The sequence below is a fragment of the Lissotriton helveticus genome, chromosome 1_1, assembly GCF_964261635.1.
Source record: "Lissotriton helveticus chromosome 1_1, aLisHel1.1, whole genome shotgun sequence".
Taxonomy (NCBI): Eukaryota; Metazoa; Chordata; class Amphibia; order Caudata; family Salamandridae; genus Lissotriton; species Lissotriton helveticus.
In genome coordinates this window covers 1,442,746,343-1,442,768,016 of record NC_136057.1, presented here as the reverse complement: position 1 = coordinate 1,442,768,016, position 21,674 = coordinate 1,442,746,343, and the positions used below count along the sequence as shown (strand labels likewise).

Genomic DNA, 21,674 nt, shown 5'->3' with positions numbered 1-21,674 from the left:
ACACCTATGCACCCGCTTCCTGTGGGTGAGGTAATGCGAGTATTTCGGTACTGTGGGTATTGACTATCCTAGTGTCTACATTTTAAGTAGCTTTCTCCTAGTCCATCCTGAAGGGTCCTAAAAGAACTAGTTTCCATTTCTTTCGTTCCCATTATAACTCTATGGTAACTCGCGTGTGTGTTAAGACACTGCACACGCCTCCCGTGGGCCTCCTGCTTCCTATCCTTTGGTAGTACAGCGTAGCCCCAGCGATTCCCTGGGCCTTAGGCCTATCCTTTGTTCGTGACGTGGTCCTTATACCACTATTTTAGTATATGGTTTTACGTGCCCCTAGGGCTCTACTGTATTTTGTGCAACTTATTGTATGATAATTGAGTATCTTGTTATGTGCTTATGCCTCTGACCTCATAAAGAGTTCAGAGGGTTGTGTTAGTAATAAATACATATATATTTTTATATATAACCTGTGTGGTGTCCTTTCACTTGGTATTAAAGGGGTTCCATATGATGAAACAGCTGGCTTCACATACCCTATTGAGTTTAGCCTAATACTGCTTTATCCATGCTACCACTAGGATAGCTGGTCTATAAGGTTGACTTTACAACCATCACCGTAAGGGTTGTTTGGACTGATACAGGGTGCCCACTAGAATAGTGGACATCACATATCAGGCCAACTTCTCACATTGGTGTGCAGCGGTTGGGATAAGAGCTTGCTGTTGTTTTACCAATTGTAATCTTTGAGATATCATTTGAAAGATCACATTAGGTACCTATAGGTACATATAACAAGACTTATAATACTTAAGTTCTACTGAACTTAGTTGTTGTAGACCAAAGGGCCTAGCACACCCTGACTACAACTCCTAGAGAGGTTTAGTAGGAAACACTTAGTGTAGGTAGCTGCACACACCACACCTCACTAGATCATGTCTCTGAGAGCAGAACCAAGTGGATCTCTCCCAGTGGAGGTAGATCCTTTAAGGATACCTTCTAGATATGATACCCTAACCTTCCAAGAGCTAAGGCACGTGTGCACTTGTAGAAGGTTAAAACAGGGTTCTCATCCTACCCTCAGGAAACCTGATTGAGCTCATGGGGGAACATGATGCTCTTGAAAGCCTCTAACAAAGGTCTGTCAGTTAATGGAGATGAGGTACTACCCTCAACAGAAGATGCCCCTGACCCTACTGTCATAGATGATGATGAGGTTGAGGAGGAGGAAGATTCTGGGGAAGAGGTAGGCAGCCAGGTTCAAGTTAGGAGACTTAGCCAGGCTAACCTAAGCCTATTTGGGGCTGAGAATGGGACAGCCCCATTCAGGCCTACAAGTGGACTTAGCCAAAGGTATAGGAGGGAAAGATCCCACTCCAGGGAATCTCTCCACTCCAATGCTTCAAGGGGTTCTCAGAGGGGAATGACTTCTCCTCAGAGGAGAGAACACCAGGCTAGGATGAGGGAAGTTCAACTCAGGATTGAGAGGGAAGAACTTGCCCTAGCCAAGGCAAAACTTGCTCTTGCAAGAGAGCAAAAGTTAAGTGGACTAGAGTCCACTGGTGGCAGCATATCCCTAAGGATAAAGACAGGTCCTATGACAATAGACACCGGAGTAAGATGGTGCCCCACTACAAAGTTGGGGATGATATCCACAAATGGATAACTGCTTTGTAGAGGGCCTGCAAAGTACAGCAGGTACCCCAAAGTCAGTGGGCAGCAATCGTGTGGCTCTCCTTCTCAGAAAAAGGAAGAGACAAGCTCCTCACAGTTAGTGATGATGATGCTAACAATTACACTGTCCTGAGGAGTGCTCTGATTGATGGGTTTGGCCTAACCACTGAACAGTACAGGTTTATGTTCAGAGACACCCAAAAGACACAGACTCAGGACTGGACTGATTTTGTAGATTGTGCTACTAAGGCTCTGGAGGGCTGGTTATTGGGCAGCAAAGTACAGGACTATACAGGATTGTACAATTTGAATATGAGGGAGCAGATCCTTAGTAATTGTCAAAACCAGCTTCTACACCAGCACCTGGTGGACTCAGATCTGACCTCTCCACAAGAATTGGGTAAGAGGGCAGACAAATGGGTCAGAACCAGGATTAGGCTTAAAAATCAGGGTGGTGACCAGAAGAAAGATTCTACCAAGCCTCAAGAGAAGGGTGGGGATAAATCTAAGGACAAATCCACTACAGGGCCCAAAATTTCCTCTGAGGGGGATGGGTCCCAAACTCCTTCCTCTACCATTAAGAAACCTTATTGCCATGTCTGTAAACAGCCTGGCCACTGGAAAACTGACAGCAGTTGCCCATGGGCCAACAATAAGGAAAACATTCCCCCAAGTAATACTCCCAGACCTCCTGTTACTATTAGTAGTAATCCCCCAGGTGGTGGGAGTGCCCCCAAGAAGTTGTCTGGGTTTACTTTGGGAACTCATGTGGACTCTGGCCTAACCAGGTCCCCTAACATAGCTACTCTTGTCTGTGAAAATGGCATGGGGTTTGCCAACGTCACTGCTTGTCCCAACACTTTGGGCAAGTACAGACAGGAGCCCAACATCAATGGCCAGAAAGTTGAAGCCTACAGAGACACAGGGGCTAGCATCACTATGGTGACTGACAGTCTAGTCCCCTCAGGACAACTATTACCTGGGTTCACCTATCAGGTGACCAACATTGATGGAGTGCAGAAAGATCATCCCATGGCAGTAGCACATCTCAGCTGGGGAGGTGTCACTGGCCCAAAGAGAGTGGCAGTGTCTACAAACGTGCCTGTAGATTGTCTACTGGGAAATGATCTAGAGATCTCAGCCTGGGCTGGGGTGGAACAAGAAACCCATTCCAAAATGGTAGGCCTTCCAGAAAAGGTTAGTGGGGCTGTGATGGCCACAGCCCCAGCTCAAGCAAAATTCCTTCCTAAAGAGGTTGGAAGGGTTGTGGTGGTCACAGCCCAGGCTCAAGCAGACCTTCCCTGAAAAGGTTGGCAGGGCTGTGATAGTCACAGCCCACACACAAACAGAGTTCCTTCCTGAAAAGGTTGGTGGGGCTGTGATGGTCACAGCCCGAACTCAAACCGATTTTAGTGTTGTGATGCCTGAAACTATGGATCACTCCACTCAGAGAGTATTGGGGAGGAAGAAATGTCTCCCTCCCACCAGACATTAGGAGAGAGTCAGCCTCCTCAGGGAACTGACTCTACCCCTTGTGAAGAAACTGCCCCAGAGGTAGCCAGGCCTGGCCTGACAGAGCCTCTGATGTCAGTGGACCCTTCCAAGGTGGGACCCAGTCTGGAGCAGGTAACCTGCCCCTCTCTACCCTGCCACAGTCAGCCCAGGGCTGTAGAGGTCAGGGAGGCCAGTGGACCCCAAAGGGCCCCCTGTCCACAAGAACACCCCAATCAGCAGATATGGAGCACCAAAGCTAGCAGCCCTAGCAAGGTGAACATTTCAAAAACTCCTGAGGGATCTCCCTTACACTTAGTTAGGAGCCTCCCCCAGATGGACACTGTTGGCCACAGCCAAACATGGGACCTGATGGCCCCAGACCTGACCTGTCCCTCCAGTAAGCCAACAAAGGGACCCAGCCTCCAGCTGTAGGTAGCCAGAGGTTGACCCTGAGAGCCCAATGCAACTCAGTCATGGAAAGAAAGGCACACATGGTGGATAGTGATTGGAGGAAGCTGAGCCCTACAGTAGTGGAGCCTCACTTCAGTACTCCATCTCAACACCAGCCTTTTACTTTGCCAAAACACACCACAGGTAGAGATTCCCTATGGTGGAAACCCTCTGATACCCCTAGGGTGAGGGATTGCTCAGTGGACCATGAGAAAGGGGGTAACCATGCTAGTGCAGGTACTTCCTTATATGGCCACTTAGGCAATATAGGCTTACCTGGTCAAGGATAGCCTTATCTCCTTTCGTTTGGGGGGAGGAGGGGGGGTTGTGTAGGAAGGTGGATACCTGACTATGGTTACCCCATATTTCTTCCCTTGTGTTTAGCTGGTTTTTGACTTAGTTGGCCTGGGATCCTGCTAATCAGGGCCCCAGGCTATCTGCTCTCACTGTAAAATGGACTTCATGTACTTTAGGTACATCTCCAATTGGATATTGGGCCACCTTATGAGCCCCTGTATAGTGTACCATAGGTACCCAGGGCATAGGTGCATCCAAGGCCTACATGGGGCTGCAGCATGTATTATGCCACCCCTGGCTGGCCATCCAAACTGACACAACTGGCTGATCACTCAGCTGGGGCAAGGTCGTGTAATCACCCCTTGCTTAGGTATAGTATTCCTATACCTACCATTATATATAGACACATATATACCTATAAGTCACTCCTATGGCAGGCCTTAACAATCCTGAAGGCAGAGTGCTTGGTTTTATGTGAGATGAGGCTCTAGCATGAGCTGAGCCTGTCTGCAGCTTTCGGAACCATGTCCTTATAGCTGTTCTATGATATAGCCATACCATATACTCTTAAGTGCATTATAATCCTCCCGGTTGAATGCTAACTTTGGTTTGGCTTTATCAAAACATGTCATGTAAGGTGTCATACGCTTTGGAATACTACCCCCTCACCAGTTCTGGCGACTGGGGTAGCAATCCACCCTTCTAGAGAGAGAAGACATGTTGTTCCTGTTAATCCCGGTTAAAGTTAACCAGAGACTCAGCATCACAAAATGGATGCTGCTGCCACAGACACAAGTCCGACCCCCTGCTGCTGGGAGTCCTTCCAGCGAGGGAGGCTTGGACAATAGGTTTCCTGTCTTGGGAGGTGCTAGCACCACCCCAGACAGCCCATAGTGTATTGGGGCAGGGAGGGCTGAATGAAATGAGACACTGCCTGGGGCACACCAGGTGTCCCATGCATAGTCCGGTTCAAACCAGTTGCTGGGGCACTCCAACCTCAGCTCTGGTGCGAAACTGGACAAAGGGAAAGGGGTGTAACCACCCCCTTTACTGGTCCCACCCATAGGAGGGATCTAGCAGGTAATCCAGTCCCTCAGATTAATATATAGGTAGGAGCTGAGTCACGAGACTTTAGATTTATCCTGAACTGAAACTTGTAACGAAACTCTGGACCTTCGACGATCTACTTCACAGAAGACGACTGAAGAATCTCCCTTGTGGTCAAGTAGTGACCACCCTGTATCTACAGGCACCATCCAGCAATCTGCGGTTTACTTAGTCGACGCTCCCGCTGGAGCCCGAGCACAGAGCCCGACAAGAGCCAGACTTCCAGACTTCTCTGACCCCGATCCACAGTCCCTGCAAAGCGGAGACCCGTGGAGGCGACGAGAGACGTGGGACCGGCCATCTTGAAAAGCCTGCTCCTTGCTACTTGTGCAGCTTCTGAGGCACACTCGAAGTTGTGCATTGGGGATTGAGAAGCCCCAGCCCAGAGTATCAACTGCACCAAAGATCAGCCCTCCACACTCCACGAGTTCTGTGTGGGGCCCTTCTGCATTTTCCTGCTCGACGCGTCTGTCCGGTTACTTGCCCATTGGCTAGTGGCCTCTGTGACGAAGAACCTTTGAATTTACACCGCCTGCCTGGTTGCTCCAGGTGGGCCCCCGGTTCCCTGCAAAGGAGAAGCCCCATAGACCTTGCTGGTCTATCCCGAAGCGAATATTCGATTTCTGCGTGGATTGCATTTGCCAAGGCCTGTTGGCTTCAATCCGGAAGCCGACGCCGCCAACAGCGAGATCCTTCGTGGGACAGTCCGTATCCATCTCCTGGTCATCGTCGACGTCTCCTGGTCCACGTGGCTGCAGAGTCCAGCTTCACGACATCACCGGATTGCTTCGTGTCATCGCCTGGTTTCTTCCTGGTTCCTTCCTGGTCACTGGCTAGTGACCCAGACTCTGTCCCCTTTGCTTTCAGGTACTCTTCATCCTCGATTCGCCCTTGGATCCACCCGGACACTTCTCTCATGGTAGCCTGCAGCATCTTTCTTCAAGGCTCCATAGGATTCAGCGCGAAACCCGACACACTTTGACACCTATGCACCCGCTTCCTGTGGGTGAGGTAACGCGAGTATTTCGGTACTCCTGTGAGTATTGACTATCTTAGTGTCTAAGTTTTAAGTAGCTTTCTCCTAGTCCATCCGGAAGTGTCCTAAAAGAACTAGTTTCCATTTCTTTTGTTCCCATTATAACTCTATGGTAACTCGCGTGTGTGTTAAGACACTGCACACGCCTCCCATGGGCCTTCTGCTTCCTATCCTTTGGTAGTACAGCGTAGCCCCAGCAATTCCCTAGGCCCTAGGCCTATCCTTTGTTCGTGACGTGGTCCTTATACCACTATTTTAGTATATGGTTTTACGTGCCCCTAGGGCTCTACTGTATTTTGTGCAACTTATTGTATGATAATGGAGTATCTTGTTATGTGCTTATGCCTCTGACCTCATAAAGAGTTCAGAGGGTTGTGTTAGTAATAAATACATATATATTTTTATATATAACCTGTGTGGTGTCCTTTCACTTGGTATTAAAGGGGTTACATATGGTAAAACAGCTGGCTTCACATGCCCTCTTGAGTTTAGCCTAAGACTGCTTTGTCCATGCTACCACTAGGATAGCTGGTTTATAAGGTTGACTTTACAACCATCACCATAAGGGTTGTTTGGACTGATACAGGGTGCCCACTAGAATAGTGGACATCACATATCAGGCCAACTTCTCACAATCACAAGTTATCTACGATGTTCTTTAAGAAAAGAGAGTCGACTACAGTAAAAGTTGTACTGTTAACACAACCGTATTAATATGCTAATTTATATGAAGCTGTGTAGCCAATCCGTTTCCCGGTCTGTAGTTTCTTCCCTCATAAGGACCGCCCACCATATGTTCCTCTTAGTTACAACATAGAGAACAGACTACATTGTATCCTCGGCGGACATCATGAAATGGCAGCATTTATGAATAAAAAGAATTTGCAATGCAATAGGACTTGCATTTAGGCGAGACCTATTGCATTGCAAACGGCCAACGGGGGGGAGGGGGGATTGTTTGAAATGAGTCTATAATGGCACCCATGAGGGAATACACAAAAGCAAACGCAAAATCCAACGATCGAAAAACATCTTTACAGGAGATTTAAGAATACAAGCGCTAAACTATAAACTAGCGTGCAAGCAGCAAGGACAGCTCACCAACAATAAATGAAAACAAGCATTGGCATAGCCAGGTCTCGTCTTTGGGACCTTATAAAAGTGTCTAGCCACGCAACAGTTGATGTTGTTGCACCAAGGATATTGTGCTGCATAACTAAATACTTATAAGGCCCCAAAGGAGAGACCTATTGGCTATGCCAATGTTTTTTTTTATTGCTCATCACAAAGGAATCAAAATGTGCTCCGAGCACTTTCACTGCAGGTTTCCGTGATTGCCAGAGACAGCGTTTGGCCAACAATGTCACAGAAGTCAGCAGAGAAATAAAATATGATACGCTTTTTTCAGAAAGCACAACATCTGATTGCAGTGTCCATGGTGTAAGAAGAGCCCGGTCCCCCAGTGGGAAGCACGCAGGCCAGCAGCAGATAGAGACAGTTCGGACACTGTTGCAAGCCAGGCTCCCCACAACTTGCTGTGAAGCTGCCCGCAATTAAGGGTCACAACACTTTCTTGTTTAACAGAACACAAGCAAGATGAGAAAAATAAAAGGTCACAGGCTGGCAAAATCCAGGCTCCCAGCATCAAAATGGCTAACGTTACTCGCAGGTGACTAGAGTGATGTGTTGGTTTACATCGGCTGTGTCCTTTCCTTTGCAAATTACCTTTGGTGCATAGAGAATCAGGCAGTTGACATTTATCAAGAAAGACACTCTTCGGATGAAACGGGAACAGCCAAACAAATGTCAAGGGCTCGAATAAATGTAGCACTTTAAGAGCAGCTTTTTGAAAAGGGATTCAGAAGAGGAAATCAGGTGGACTACTACTAAGCAGCAGGGGCACCATTGTAAGGACACTTCAGTCCAGTCATGCAACTGCTCTGCAGCGGCCTACAGCTTCTTTTTAAAGAGCAACCTCCACTTTTAAACGTCAAGTGTGACCAGGACTTTAAAAACCGTGTCCGCTAGTCTCACCCTGACACCGGTATCCAAAAATACTGGATGAAGCAGAGAAACTGCCTGATCTGGAAGCCTGGTCCTTGGACTCCCAAGCTGCAGCACCACCTGCTTCCTTGGCACTCAAACTCTGAGCTCGGTCCATTTGGAACTGGTCCCATAGTTGAAAGGGGGGCTAAGGTGGATTTTTCAGAATAGACAGTTACAGGAAAACAACTCCCAGAGAGCTGCCCTGTCCGAACAAAGATGTTAGCTTTCACAGTGGCTCAAACCTACTGAGGACAATTTCATTCTGAAGTTATCACAACTGGAACTTCATTTTTTGTTAAAAATTGCTGGCCACAGAAACAGAACAGTTGCTGTTTGGGAATTCCAATCCTTCCGCTGTTCAGTTCACACTCCATACAGGCACAGGAGGGTAAATATGTACATCGATACAGATGGGTATATTAACCAATTGGAAGGGGAAGCCTCTCTTGCAGATAGGGCACAGGAAAGATAAAGCCGTTTGAAAGAATGAAGAAGACTGTTTGAGTGGCAGACAATGAAAAACACTCCATCGCCTTGGTTCATATTTATTCAATTTAGGCATATCTCATCCCAGAAATAACAATATGTGTACTTCTTCTGCTATAGGATTTTCTGGAAGTGAAGCAAATTGTGTTCAGTACAGAGAGAGAAGTGTTCCAAAAATTATCTATTTATTTTAAAAAATAAACATGCATCCGAATGTTTGAGCAGCAACAGGGTATGAGGTGCAGCAAAGACATTTTGTTTTTTCTTTGACTGGGTTAAAAATCTTCGGGTTCAGACCCCAGGTGTCCGGACACAGGCTCGCACAGCCATTTTGGACGGATGTCAGAAGCTGCAGCAGGCAAAAGGTGTGCAAGGTAGGACACAGATAACCAGTAATAAGAGGATGCTCTGGTTACCTTAAGTCTCACATCTGGTTCTAGGGTTGCACGTTATCGGATTCTATAGGCAGATACATAAATCAATAGAGGTTTATCAAGCTTGTGAGGATCAACGATGCTCAAATCCTTGCCTCAGCAGAAGTGGACTTAAACCCAGTACACGAATGCCCCCTCATGCTACTCGAAACCGCCATTATAACAAAAAAGTCCAACATTGCGTAGGCACCTCACTGTAGGGTAATAGTTTGTCCTCCCTGGTGAAATCTTCACGCAGACAATTTTGTCAAGTTAAGCAGTACTTCTGTTTTTTTTTTGTTTTTTTTTTGCAGAGTTTTATATAGCGCGAACTAGACCCGAACCGAATCAGGTATCAGAGCGCTTTACATATTTTTCCAGTTACGTTACATTTTTACGTTTTTCCAGTTACTTTCATTTTAGGCACGGGGAGATTAAGTGATTTGCCCAGAATCACAGGAGGTTTTGGCGTTGTTACCGAGACTCGAACCCAGTTCCTCCAGGTCCGAGGTCGAGCGCCCTAGCCGTTAGGCCAACTCCTCTCCCCGAGTTGAGCTGGTGGCTTAGGGAGGAAGGACTTACTTCCTGTTATTAAGCAGCAGTGGGAGCGGGAGAGACCGGAAGCGGCATCAGCCCTGCAGATGCCTTTCCGGAAGAACTAGGGGAAAGGTATGCAGCGATGAGGAAGTAAGGTTCAGAGGAAATGAATGCTGCAGCTCTACACACGTGTGGACAAAACACCCGATTTGTGAAATCCACATACTGCCTGAACCTGTGAGGTCATTCTATTTAAGGAATTATAAAATACTTACATGACTTTTGATAAACTTCCATCCCAAATTGACCTCCCACTCGCCCCTTCAAAGAGGGTTGAAGGATTTGCGAGACCGGTGCATGCAGCCGCACGCTACTGCTCCTCCTGGGGTGGAAGGAGGTGACGAATAGCCGGTGTGTAGCTTGCCCTGTTGCAGGCGCCGTTCCCGCGGTATAAATGAGGCATGCGCTGCTCCTGCACTGGCTTCTACCTGTTCTGTGCACGAGTGAAACTTGCGCTGGTAGGATGCAGCCTGCTTGTTGTGTGTAGGTCTTCTGTGTGGCCGTGATGCTTGCGCCGCTGTATCGCAGCATATATCGGTCTTCATCGACCCACAACCCAACATATTCACACGGAACACAAGCACGTTAAAACTTCAATCACAACAAGCCCGCGAGTGGTGCGCACGCGCACGCGCCACAGCGAAACATCTGTTTCAATTATGGCATCCGCATCTGGGCACGATAATTCAAACCAGATGGTGCCAGTGCGATTAACCACACGCAATAGGCCGTGGGCGGAGCAAAGGCGGGACATGCGCCTTCCTTTGCCCAATTGCGTGTTGTCTTTGTTAAAAAGACGCACGCAAAGGCCAATAGCCTGGGACAAAACAAAAAGCACATGCACGAGCGTGTGGTGAGATTTCTAAAGCCCTTACATAAAGTCTTGCAGAGCAGCACATGCGCACTGCAAGGCGAGACCTAAAAACGAGTACTTATTAAGCACACTTTACACTTAATTGGCCCATTTAATGAGGAGTGGTGGGGGTAGGCACGCGGAGACAAGGAGGCACTGCAGCTGCCGCCCTGCGCGCCACTGCTCGCTCTCGCGGCAAAACGTCGTGGGAGTGAACCTTTCAGAAGAGGTGGGACATGCACCCTTTAGTCATTTACAGGCTTCGATTCTAAAAAGACACACGCAAAAGCCAATCCAATGTGTGGGAGGAGTCAGACCCGCACAGAGTACATACTAGAAGCCTCGCAGAGCAGCGCATGCACACTGCGCTAGGCTCAACCTAAAAAAAGCGCTATGACACAGCCAGCGTTGGCCGTGTCATAGCGTTTCTTTGACACCCCCTCGGTTGCCTGTGTTGCACCTCCATACGCCGTCCGGTGTTTCCCTCGCCCTTCAGCAAAAAAAGCACTATGATGTGGCACGCCCTGTCCGTTCAAAAGCACATGAGAGGCACAGATTTTTACTTTGTTGGGACCCCCATATATGTTGAAAATGGCAATGTATATGCACATAAGCGGCGTTCATTTGTGTTCACTGTACCCCTTGTTGTAAGCAGAACGGATATCACGAAACACTGACTGTGTTATCCCGCCAGCATAGACCCATGCACACACGTACACGACAGCCATTTTAGGCACCATGGCCTCTCTGCCCGTTTGTTAAACCCCCGGCACCCCTCCCCGCGCGCACTGCTCATGCATCGGCCATAAAACCCTCTCCGTGACCCTGCTCTATAAGTAACACTCCTGCTTGACCCACACCCCCCCCCCCATTTCCTCCCAAGAACACCCTTCCCCTCTGCTGACGAGCCCCCCCCCCCCCCCAGCTGCACTTGGCCTTTCGACCCGGTCCCAAGTCCTAAGACCAAGCCTCGTGGATGTACACCCCCCCCTTTTTCTGCCCAGCATAACAAAACCGTGATACACCAACCGAAGTGCCCGATCTTATCGCCTGCCCAACCTTTGATCTGATCATCCCCTCCTGCCCTCGTGTCCTGTAGGAATGTCCGGGTGAGAGATCACAATCTCTTGTTACATTCAGGAGGGGAGGATGACATCTGAGCGACTGGTATGGGAATAGGCCTGAAGCTGGGATTCCAAGCATGCTTTTTCCTACTTCAAAGCGTCTTTATTGCAATAAGGAATGTTTGTGCATCATAAACATGTGTATAAAAGACGAAGCCTCAGAGAAACTTGTTAGAGCACCTCCTGAAGACACTATGCGAGTGTCCGACATGACAGGCTCTCCTCATGAGAAATAAAACTCTGTTCTTGTTTTCCTGCTTCCAGCGCCCGTCTCTTTATTTGGTAATTGTTCAAGATGGGAACTAAGAGGCGTCTTGCGCCAGCAGCCTGGGCATCAGGTGCGTTATGGGCTGACTTTTCCACAATTGGCGTCCCAACGCGGGGTCCATCAGCGACATAAGGTCTGGTAAGAGAGGTCCAGACGATGGGGTGAACATCTAAACGATTGGAGTATACCTGCCTTGAGAGGGCCCTCGTCCGGCTGCCGATTGAATGAACTTCACCGATTCCGAACGGACCTCTCTCTCAAGTGACCTACTGTCCTGACTGGAATCCCACAGGAATGCTACGGTAAAAACATGGAGAAAGAGAACGATCGGGCGCTGGAAAAGGGAAGGCGAAGAATTGCCCACACGGTCCGGTCCGGGTAAGGTTAAGTAGGACGTCTTTACGTCCGATTGGTAGGATGGCTTTATCGATCTGATTGATTGATTGATTGTACTTGAAGTATTGGTTCTCTTTGAGACATTTTCTATTTGCAAACAGCGATGAATAGGAACGTTCCTCTCTCTTTGCAAATAGTGAAGGATAGGTAATGCAGACTTTTGTCCCCCATTGTAATCCGTCATGCCTATCTTTCTCCCCACTGATTGTTTGTTATCGATTTTTTTCGATTATTGCTCTTTGAGATATTCCCTGTCTACAAACAGGGAAGAATAGAAATATTCTGCCCCCCTTTGCAGATAGTGAAGGATAGGTAATGCAGATTTTTGTCCCCTATTGTAATCCGTCATGCTCATTTTTTTCTCCCCACTGATTGATTGATTACTTGGACATTTTATTGTTCAAGGAATAGTTCGTTCCCGGCATTCCCTGTTTGCAAATAACGTAGAAAAGAAATATTCTGTCTAATCTTTGCAAGTAGTGAAGGGTAGGTAATGTGGACCTTTGTCCCCCGTTGTAATCTCTCGTGCCTATCTACTCCCCACTGATTGGTAAACTAGTTCCACCCGGACCATTTATTAAAGGTAGGTCATCTGGCTCGACCGGAGGGCACCCCTAATAAAAAGGACATATGCAACAATAACGAAGTAATCACCGTATCCTGTTAACAGAAACTTTAGCATGAAACACACTAGAAAGGAAAGAAAAAATAAAAAAAAAAACAAAGAAAGAAAAAAGAAAGCAAAATCAGTAGGCCACTGATGAGTTTTTGATTTCGCTACAAATAGGAAAACGTTAGAAATAGCTCACGATAAAATACATGATTTCGCTAGAAATAAGAAACGTTAGAAATAAGCCCGTAATAAGAAACATGAAAATGGTGAGAGAAGCCAAGCTTGACATCGCGACGGCCACGAGGCAACTAGGCTTCGCCACCCCTCACTGCTCCAAACATGTCTGTCCCACCGCCTGCCACGCCCCAATAACGGTAACATGAGATAGATACAAGTCAGCAGATACCTACCCCCATTCTGGAAACTCCCGAAGTGCAACAGGTTCGCGGCTACGCCCATCCGGAAGACGAGATCTTCGGCACGAGTAGGGCGGGTCCTGCTGCCAGCCATCGGCCGGGGAGGTCGTCGCATAAGGTGGGCCAGAAGAGGAGCCGAGGCCGACGGGATCCGGGCGTCCCCTCCTCTTCTTTCTTCAATAATGGCTGTGACAACACGGGGGGGGATGTCTTGCTCATGCCATCGACCCCCCCCCCTCGTATCTCCTGGTCCAGCCCCGGCTTGGTATGAGCTCCCCGTTCGGCCCTGAAGCGGCGCCTTGCAGGCCACCGGGGGGGGGGGATGTCTTGCCTATGCCTCCGACCCCCCCCCCCCTCTCATCGCCTGGTCCGGCCATCATGAATGTCAACGCCGAGAAAAACGGCATGGGGTGCGCTGGGAGGGAGAGGCGGCGCGAACGAGCCTCTCCCACCTCCCCAGGTGGAGGCCCCCAGTGGCACCCCCAACGCTCCACTCACCCGACAAGGGTTCGTCCACTCTTGTGATGCAGTGACTGCTGGAACTCGTAAAATGGCGGTCGACCCTGCAGGAGCGGGCCCGGCGTGAAGGGATGGCCCGGTTGCTTGTTAATTAAGAAATGAGTCCCACAATCAGAAGTGTTCTCCTCGACTTTGAAGATTCTATAAGAGCCACGGGGGCCACCGACCCCCGCAGACACCCCCGATGGGGAATGACTGCCATGATTGCCCGCGGAACGATGAAAATGTAGCCGCGAGACGTCGGCGCTCCCATGCTGGCGCCAGCCTCAGTTTGAATGACTAAAATCCTGCAGACTACAGTTCGGATCAGTTCCGGTGAAAACCCAGTATGACCCGGTAGAAAAAAATTGTTGCCTCCCTCCCCCTTTGACTAATGGTTCATACCGCCGATCCTTTCTGTTGCCCTTTAACGGAACTCTTGGACTGCCGAAAGAGGCTCTGGGCCAACCACGAGTTGGTGGAGATTTTGACTATGCCTGGATCTGCCTGGCTGCACCCAAAATGGCGCCGGTACAAATGAAACTTTCAACTCCTTGTTGTACCCCGATTGCTCAGCCTTGGTGTCGTGAGATATGTATGCAGTTTTTTAAAACACATGGATTGATATAGGATGTGTACTGATTATATGTTCGGACAATGAATTGATATGGGATGTGTACTGTCAGTTCGGACAATGAATTGATATGGGATGGGTACTGATTATGTGTTCGGACAATGAATTGACATGAGATGGGTACTGATTGAACATTCGGACAATGAATTGTTGTTAAGTTTTGGCGCATCATGATTATTGAAAGTTCGAATTTCAACACTTATGATACTAGCTCACACTGAAGTTTCGATATGATTTTATTGCACTTGTCACACTTTGTATTATGAAATCAACGACCACCGACTCCATTAGGTTTTCCACTAATAAGTATCCCCACATGTACAGTTCCAGCCTGCTCCGTGGCCGGCCCACGGGGTTGTAGGCCCGTATTTGTGCACCGACATTCTTATTAAAGATTTTTGGAAAAAGCAAACGTAGTTGTCATGCGTAGATTGGTAAGTTTCGAATAAATGACCACTATTTCCGATATAACTAAAATACAGGTGAGATGGCTCAGCTCGATTAGTTAAGGGTTAAAAAGTATAGTACTCAGAAATATTGCAAATATGAACGGTCCAGGTTTTTTGTTGTATGTGTTTTTCATTTTTGTACAGCCTAAAGCAACCGCTAAAGATCCTGGTATTTAGCCTATACTTTATATGCTACCTGTATCAGGAAAGTTGTTTTAAAATGCCCCTAAGTCGCCCCGAAGGAGTGCCACCTGACCCCCCTAGTACGAACGACAACGACCCCGTACCACTGTAGGTTACCCCTCTTCCTCAAAGGAGAGCACGAGCTCGCCCCCCCCACTTTACACCGACTGCCCTTTGTTCTGACCCCCCCCCCCCTGCACACGATCCGTAATACCACACTTGGGCGACCTATGCTATCCACAGGCTTCCGATAATCATCTCTCCCACACTAAACGGTCCACCTGGGCTTAAACGCCAAGTTGGCAGGGACTGCATCCCGTGGAGATAGGCCGAGTATGTAGTAAGTAAAAGCCTTTTCGGGTTTATGCGCGCTAATGAGTTTTTAAATGCTGCCCCCGCCCCCCTTCTTTTTCCCTCTTTCTGCAGGTCACATCGGAACGTCGATTAAAGTACGAAAAAATTGTGATCTAGCGGACGAAGAGATGGGAAAAAGGGGTTTGATTATGGTGCCTACACACGACGAGCAAACAATGACTATTTCTCTCCCTGAACTTAGCGCTTGGGAGGACAGCCTGAAGCGGAAACTACAAAATATGACTTCGCTTGGCACCCCGAATAATACAACCAAGAATGACGTGCACTAATGAATACATTCCTACGTTTAACTAAATAGGGAAAGTTTAAGGAATATTCCGAGGTGAGGTTTACCCAAGTACCCTCCGCCTGGAGGACTAGGAATGTTGCCAATGTTTAAAATCTACTACCTCCTTTTCGCACCCTCATAGACATGAAACTCAAAGCTGCCCCGTTGTTCTCCCAACTGACACCCACTGTTGCCTCAACCAGGAAACACATTTGCTAAAAAAAAAAAAAAAATGATTCGAAAATCCCACCGTGAGCATTAGCCCGACCAGGTTAGTTCTTGACCAATTGACAAAGGTGTAAGTGTGTGCAACCAAAGCTACCAGTGAAGGCAGCCGACGATAAAAGAGAAGAAAAAGGTAAAAAGAGCTTAGGATGCTAAGGATGCGCAGCATACAGGAAGAGATCATTTTGGCCAATAACTGTTCTATGTTTTGTCTTGGATTTTTGTATATAATACCAATAACTGTTCTATGTTTTGTCTTGGATTTTTGTATATAATACCAATAACTGTTCTATGTTTTGTCTCGGATTTTTGTATATAATACATGTACTGTCTCCCCCGCCTGAGTTTGTGTGTACGTAATGTATGGATCTACGTCGTCCCTCTGCCTGTGTTTCTGTATTACTTGACCCCTGCTGTTCTGTGTTGTGTGCGCACTAAATGGCCTATTATTGTACACGTTTCTCTCTCTCTCTCTCTCTCTCTCTCTCTCTCTATCTCTCTATCTCTCTCTCTCTCCATGTCATACGTGTACTGAATAGTTCGTTTAGAGTGCGGACGACTCACTCTCTCTGAGGGTCCCCCTGTTCCCTCCTCCCTTGTGTGGTAACGTTGTGCCCCACCGGCACAAACCTAATTGGGTCTCTTCGAACACAAAGGTGTTCGGCAAAATTGACAGGAACTAAAACGATTGTAACTTGCCATATTACTACCTCTCCTTTCTGCAAAACGATAGAACCCGAGTTGGTAATGAAAGAAAGGACAGGTAAGACGACTGATGTCCCCTAATCTGGCCTTTTTATAGGGGGACTATAACGTCAATGGTCTTCTGTTTTTCAGTTCGTTAGAAATGCAATCCCCAATGCCCAGATTGCCCCACCCCTCTGACCTTAAGTGCGGATGTCCAAAGCGTCCTCGCTTCTCCCGGTTGACCCCAGCTCCCTGTCCAAAGCGTCCTCGCTTCTCCCGATTGACCCCAGCTCCATATCAGCTATCCCCGAAGCGTAATTGATGACCTTGATTAACCGTCGCTCCCCAAGAAAAGCATGTTTAGCCTCTGCCCCCCCTCTCATGATGATAACCCCCCTGCTTGCAAGAGTTAGCCGACCCCGAAGGGAAATGTAAGATTGTCAGTACTTGGGTTAAAAAAAAAGGCGAGTCTCTACCTAAGGACTCGATTTCGAGTTTGATAGAATACACTGTCGATGGGAGTCCGATTTCTCTCCACGTACGTCACGAATGAACGCCAAATAGGCTTACGAATTCAGTGGAAATGCCCTCCTACATACTCCATAAGTGATGACTTCTGACTGTGACCGATGAACCTATCCCCCACCTGCTTAGGATTGGGGACAGAATTGAGATGTATAAATGTCTTCTCCTGCCAGTTTTTCTAAAACTTGTTTTGTACCCATTCAAAGATACAATCACCGGAGGAGAGGAGCTGGACGTGACGCACAGCCTGGCCACAGATCATGAAGCACGTGTGACCTCAACCAAAGGTGGAGTCGCAGAGCAACGAGACGCGGGACGAGGCACCACTCTCAAACTCGGCAGATGAAGGAATGAAGGGCTGCCTTGAAGCCCTCGATTTGCTGACCCACTCGTGCCTGAAGTCCCCGTCCCTTTTGAGCCCGACTGATGGGCCTGCCTGCTCGTCGTCCTTTGCTCCCTTGGTCCCTTGGTGTGTTCAAAGATCTGATCCCGCTCCGCCCTCTCTTCCCTCGATTATTCAACAACATCACCCTTTTCGCATAACTTTTGACTCAGAAAAGAAGAGCAGCATTTAGATAGAATAAGGTTTTGCCACGGAAGAAGAAAGACACGCAGGTGCCCAGCATGAGGCACCCCTAAGAAGATCAGTTAGGAAACAGGACTGTGATCTAACAGCAGAGGACTGATCGCACCCTGCAACGCGTAAGGATGGATCCGAGCTGGACCTATAGCTCCACCGCCGGTGCTCAACAGCGCCAACGAAAGAAGACGGACTACCAGAGCCTACCAGTGATGGCTCGCTGTTAAAAAGACATTGTGACGAAGACCCCCCTTCCTGAACTTTCTTCCCACCCCTTGACTAATTGCTTGTATCGAACTGAATTCCTCCCTCAACCATTTTTGTATTGCTTTCAAAAATGTTACATCGGTCACTCATGTATTTAGTTTTCCAAAAGTCTCATATAGCACTGACAAGACCCGAAGGTATCAGAGCACTTTTTACTGTATGTTGATGTCACCGGAGAGAAAGTCAGAACCTGATTCTATAATGTGTCGGAACCTTTTTCTTGATTGACCCCGACTAAGTATTATGCCGATCTCTAGACTTGTATGAATAACCCAACAAATGTAAATTCATATGTACCGCATTCCGTCAATCCTATCGACTGCATATGGTTACACGCAATCTGCTAGTATTGACAAACGCTATTTCATTGGCCACACATGGCTATATGTACACTCCGTCAGTTGGGGTAAACACCGAAATGAACTAACTTATGTTAAAAAGCGGCGACTGTTGAAAATGGCAATGTATATGCACATAAGCGGCGTTCATTTGTGTTCACTGTACCCCTTGTTGTAAGCAGAACGGATATCACGAAACACTGACTGTGTTATCCCACCAGCATAGACCCATGCACACACGTACACGACAGCCATTTTAGGCACCATGGCCTCTCTGCCCGTTTGTTAAACCCCCGGCACCCCTCCCCGCGCGCACTGCTCATGCATCGGCCATAAAACCCTCTCCCTCTGCGTGACCCTGCTCTAGAAGTAACACTCCTGCTTGACCCACACCCCCCCCATTTCCTCCCAAGAACACCCTTCCCCTCTGCTGACGAGCCCCCCCCCAGCTGCACTTGGCCTTTCGACCCGGTCCCAAGTCCTAAGACCAAGCCTCGTGGATGTACACCCCCCCCTTTTTCTGCCCAGCATAACAAAACCGTGATACACCAACCGAAGTGCCCGATCTTATCGCCTGCCCAACCTTTGATCTGATCATCCCCTCCTGCCCTCGTGTCCTGTAGGAATGTCCGGCTGAGAGATCACAATCTCTTGTTACATTCAGGAGGGGAGGATGACATCTGAGCGACTGGTATGGGAATAGGCCTGAAGCTGGGATTCCAAGCATGCTTTTTCCTACTTCAAAGCGTCTTTATTGCAATAAGGAATGTTTGTGCATCATAAACATGTGTATAAAAGACGAAGCCTCAGAGAAACTTGTTAGAGCACCTCCTGAAGACACTATGCGAGTGTCCGACATGACAGGCTCTCCTCATGAGAAATAAAACTCTGTTCTTGTTTTCCTGCTTCCAGCGCCCGTCTCTTTATTTGGTAATTGTTCAAGATGGGAACTAAGAGGCGTCTTGCGCCAGCAGCCTGGGCATCAGGTGCGTTATGGGCTGACTTTTCCACATATATATAAACGATATTCATGCACTGTAAGAATGTCAGATGTGTTACTCTGTCCCAGTGCAAAATAATTTAAATACCAGTATTTTTTTATTTGTTTTACAGCACTATTCATCCCAATATAGGGTGACAGGTCACTTTACAGCAAACATACACATTATATTGACAATAAATCACACAAGTTTGTAAATCATTGCACATGATGTGTTACATAAGACAGTGAGGGTTACTGAGTCACATATCATCCTTCAGAGCTCACTCTGCTATACTAGAAGGATTACAATGCAACTGCATGTAACAAAAGGATCTTTGTGTTCAAAGCAGTAACCCACTTACCTATCTACATAAAATAAAATCTGCCATCTGCATTTTACATGATGTGCTTTGCAGGAGGCATATTAACCCTGTATGCTACTTTAAGTCAAAACTAGGACTCGACAAAAAAGATCTTTCCATCAAATGCGTTAACCACCAGGCAGCTAAAGCAATCACATCTACATGGAAATTTGCTGCACATGGAATATACGCCTGGCCGGGTAGGCTGGCAGCAGAGTTAGTTTATCAATCCTTGGGTAAATGAACCTGGCACATGCAATGATGTCACTTACTGTGATGTCACTTCCTGCAATACCACGCGCCGTGCTGTCACTTCCTGTGATACTACCTAACTTGGAGAGTCCCCCCGCCCCACTTCTTCTTTTAGGACTTGAGCCCTGATTTGCAGGTAATGTTTATCCTTTTCCTAACTACATGTATTGCTTCCACAGCAACTTTTCACCCGAAATATAAATAACTGCAGAGCTGTTAGTGCTATGTTTGCTTGTCTGTTTTTAATATGTACAACTTTTGGGAACTGATCCGTCACTTTTTAATGGAGTGAATACATGTTTATGTTGCACACCTAAATATTTCCAAAGGCTTTCATGAAAATGTTTGTCCGGCTATGTACAGAGGCCAACTTTAAAGCAATGCGGTTACTATGTCCCAAACACTTACAGGGGTTTTAGGTCATCTTTATACCATCCGCCTGATCATGTCTGTTCACAGGCGGCTTTGGGTTGATATTTCCATCAGTCGCATTATTATTTCCAAAGGTTTCTTTTGATATGTTCACTTTGTGAATGTTATCACTGTCCGCACTGAAATTAACCTGATAGTAAGAGTCTACCATGAAGCTGTGTTCACATTAAATTACGATCAAATCATTAAGTTACATCAGAAAATGCTTTTTTGGCACACTCGCCTCTGCTCAGCTTTGACATGTTTATATCGGGTACCTAAACATGCACTCATGTCTTAATACAATGCTGTGCACCAAAAACACAAAGAACACTTGCACCCAGTAAGCCCTTTGCATTCCACTGACAGGGTCATTCTAGGGCTGACAATCATCACGTGCTCCAAGTAAACATGGTGTGTAAATCTTTGCAAATATTTCACCATCAGGTGGAACATATTACCTCAAAGCCGTCCATGATAATGCGGATCGTGTAGCAAAAACCTAAAATCACTGCTAGTGTTAGGCACATGGTAACAACATTAGTGATGAGCTGAGCATGGTCATAACAGACTTTGGAAATCTTTCCTTGCTCAATACACATATTGCTTATGCATGCTCCCACTAAATAGCACAAGAAACTGCGAACAAGGTACACAAATTTACAAACCAATGTGAAAAATAATTATGCAACACAAAAGGTTCTACATATACTTTTACAATTTTGCATTACTGCTAACAAACCTTTTAAAGCTTTACTTATATTTAAAAATACGTTTCCGAACTTCACTTTTACAACCCATGTGTCATTAATTACCATTAGTGTTACACTATTACTTAATTATGTTTTACAAAAATGCAATGCTCTATTCACCGATGCTACAAAGCACTGGAAGAGGTCCAAAGCGAGAGACCTATTGGCTTTGCCAATGTTTGCTTTACATTGCCAAGACTGGGTTGCACGTGTCAAAATTAAATCTCCCGACAGTCTTTCCATACATTAACAGTCCTCTACTTACACTGGACGTCCTTGACTTCTGCCTTTATCACAGCTCATCTCTGCACTTGAATCGCACGGGTGTCAAATCAATGTAACCGTAATTTCAGCTCTTCCGGGTCGCATACTAGCCGATCCCTCTGAACATATTCTGGGGTCCGTCTGGGTGCAGGGTTTGCCCTTGTTCTAAGGTGATTTAGGATTGGCGCATTGGTGGCACATCAGCCAATCCTAGTGCGCCGCACAGAATTCCTTAGTGCTGATTGGTTATGAAGTTTGCACATACCTATGTCCGAGCCGCACCCTCCTAATACGTACGCACAGTTATGTTTGACGGGTCATAGAAAGAATGCCGTCAGCCTGAGCCTATCTTGGACCC

General features: G+C 47.2%; 1 protein-coding gene across 1 annotated transcript in view; it reads right to left on the bottom strand.

Moving 5' to 3' along the window:
• Positions 1–21,458, bottom strand: part of IL27RA (interleukin 27 receptor subunit alpha) — a 262,144-nt gene extending 240,686 nt beyond the window's left edge. The window contains exon 1 of the mRNA XM_078685668.1: positions 21,318–21,458. The gene's annotated coding sequence lies outside the window, so the exon portion shown is untranslated. The remainder of the gene's footprint in view (positions 1–21,317) is intronic.
• Positions 21,459–21,674: the final 216 nt, after the last annotated feature.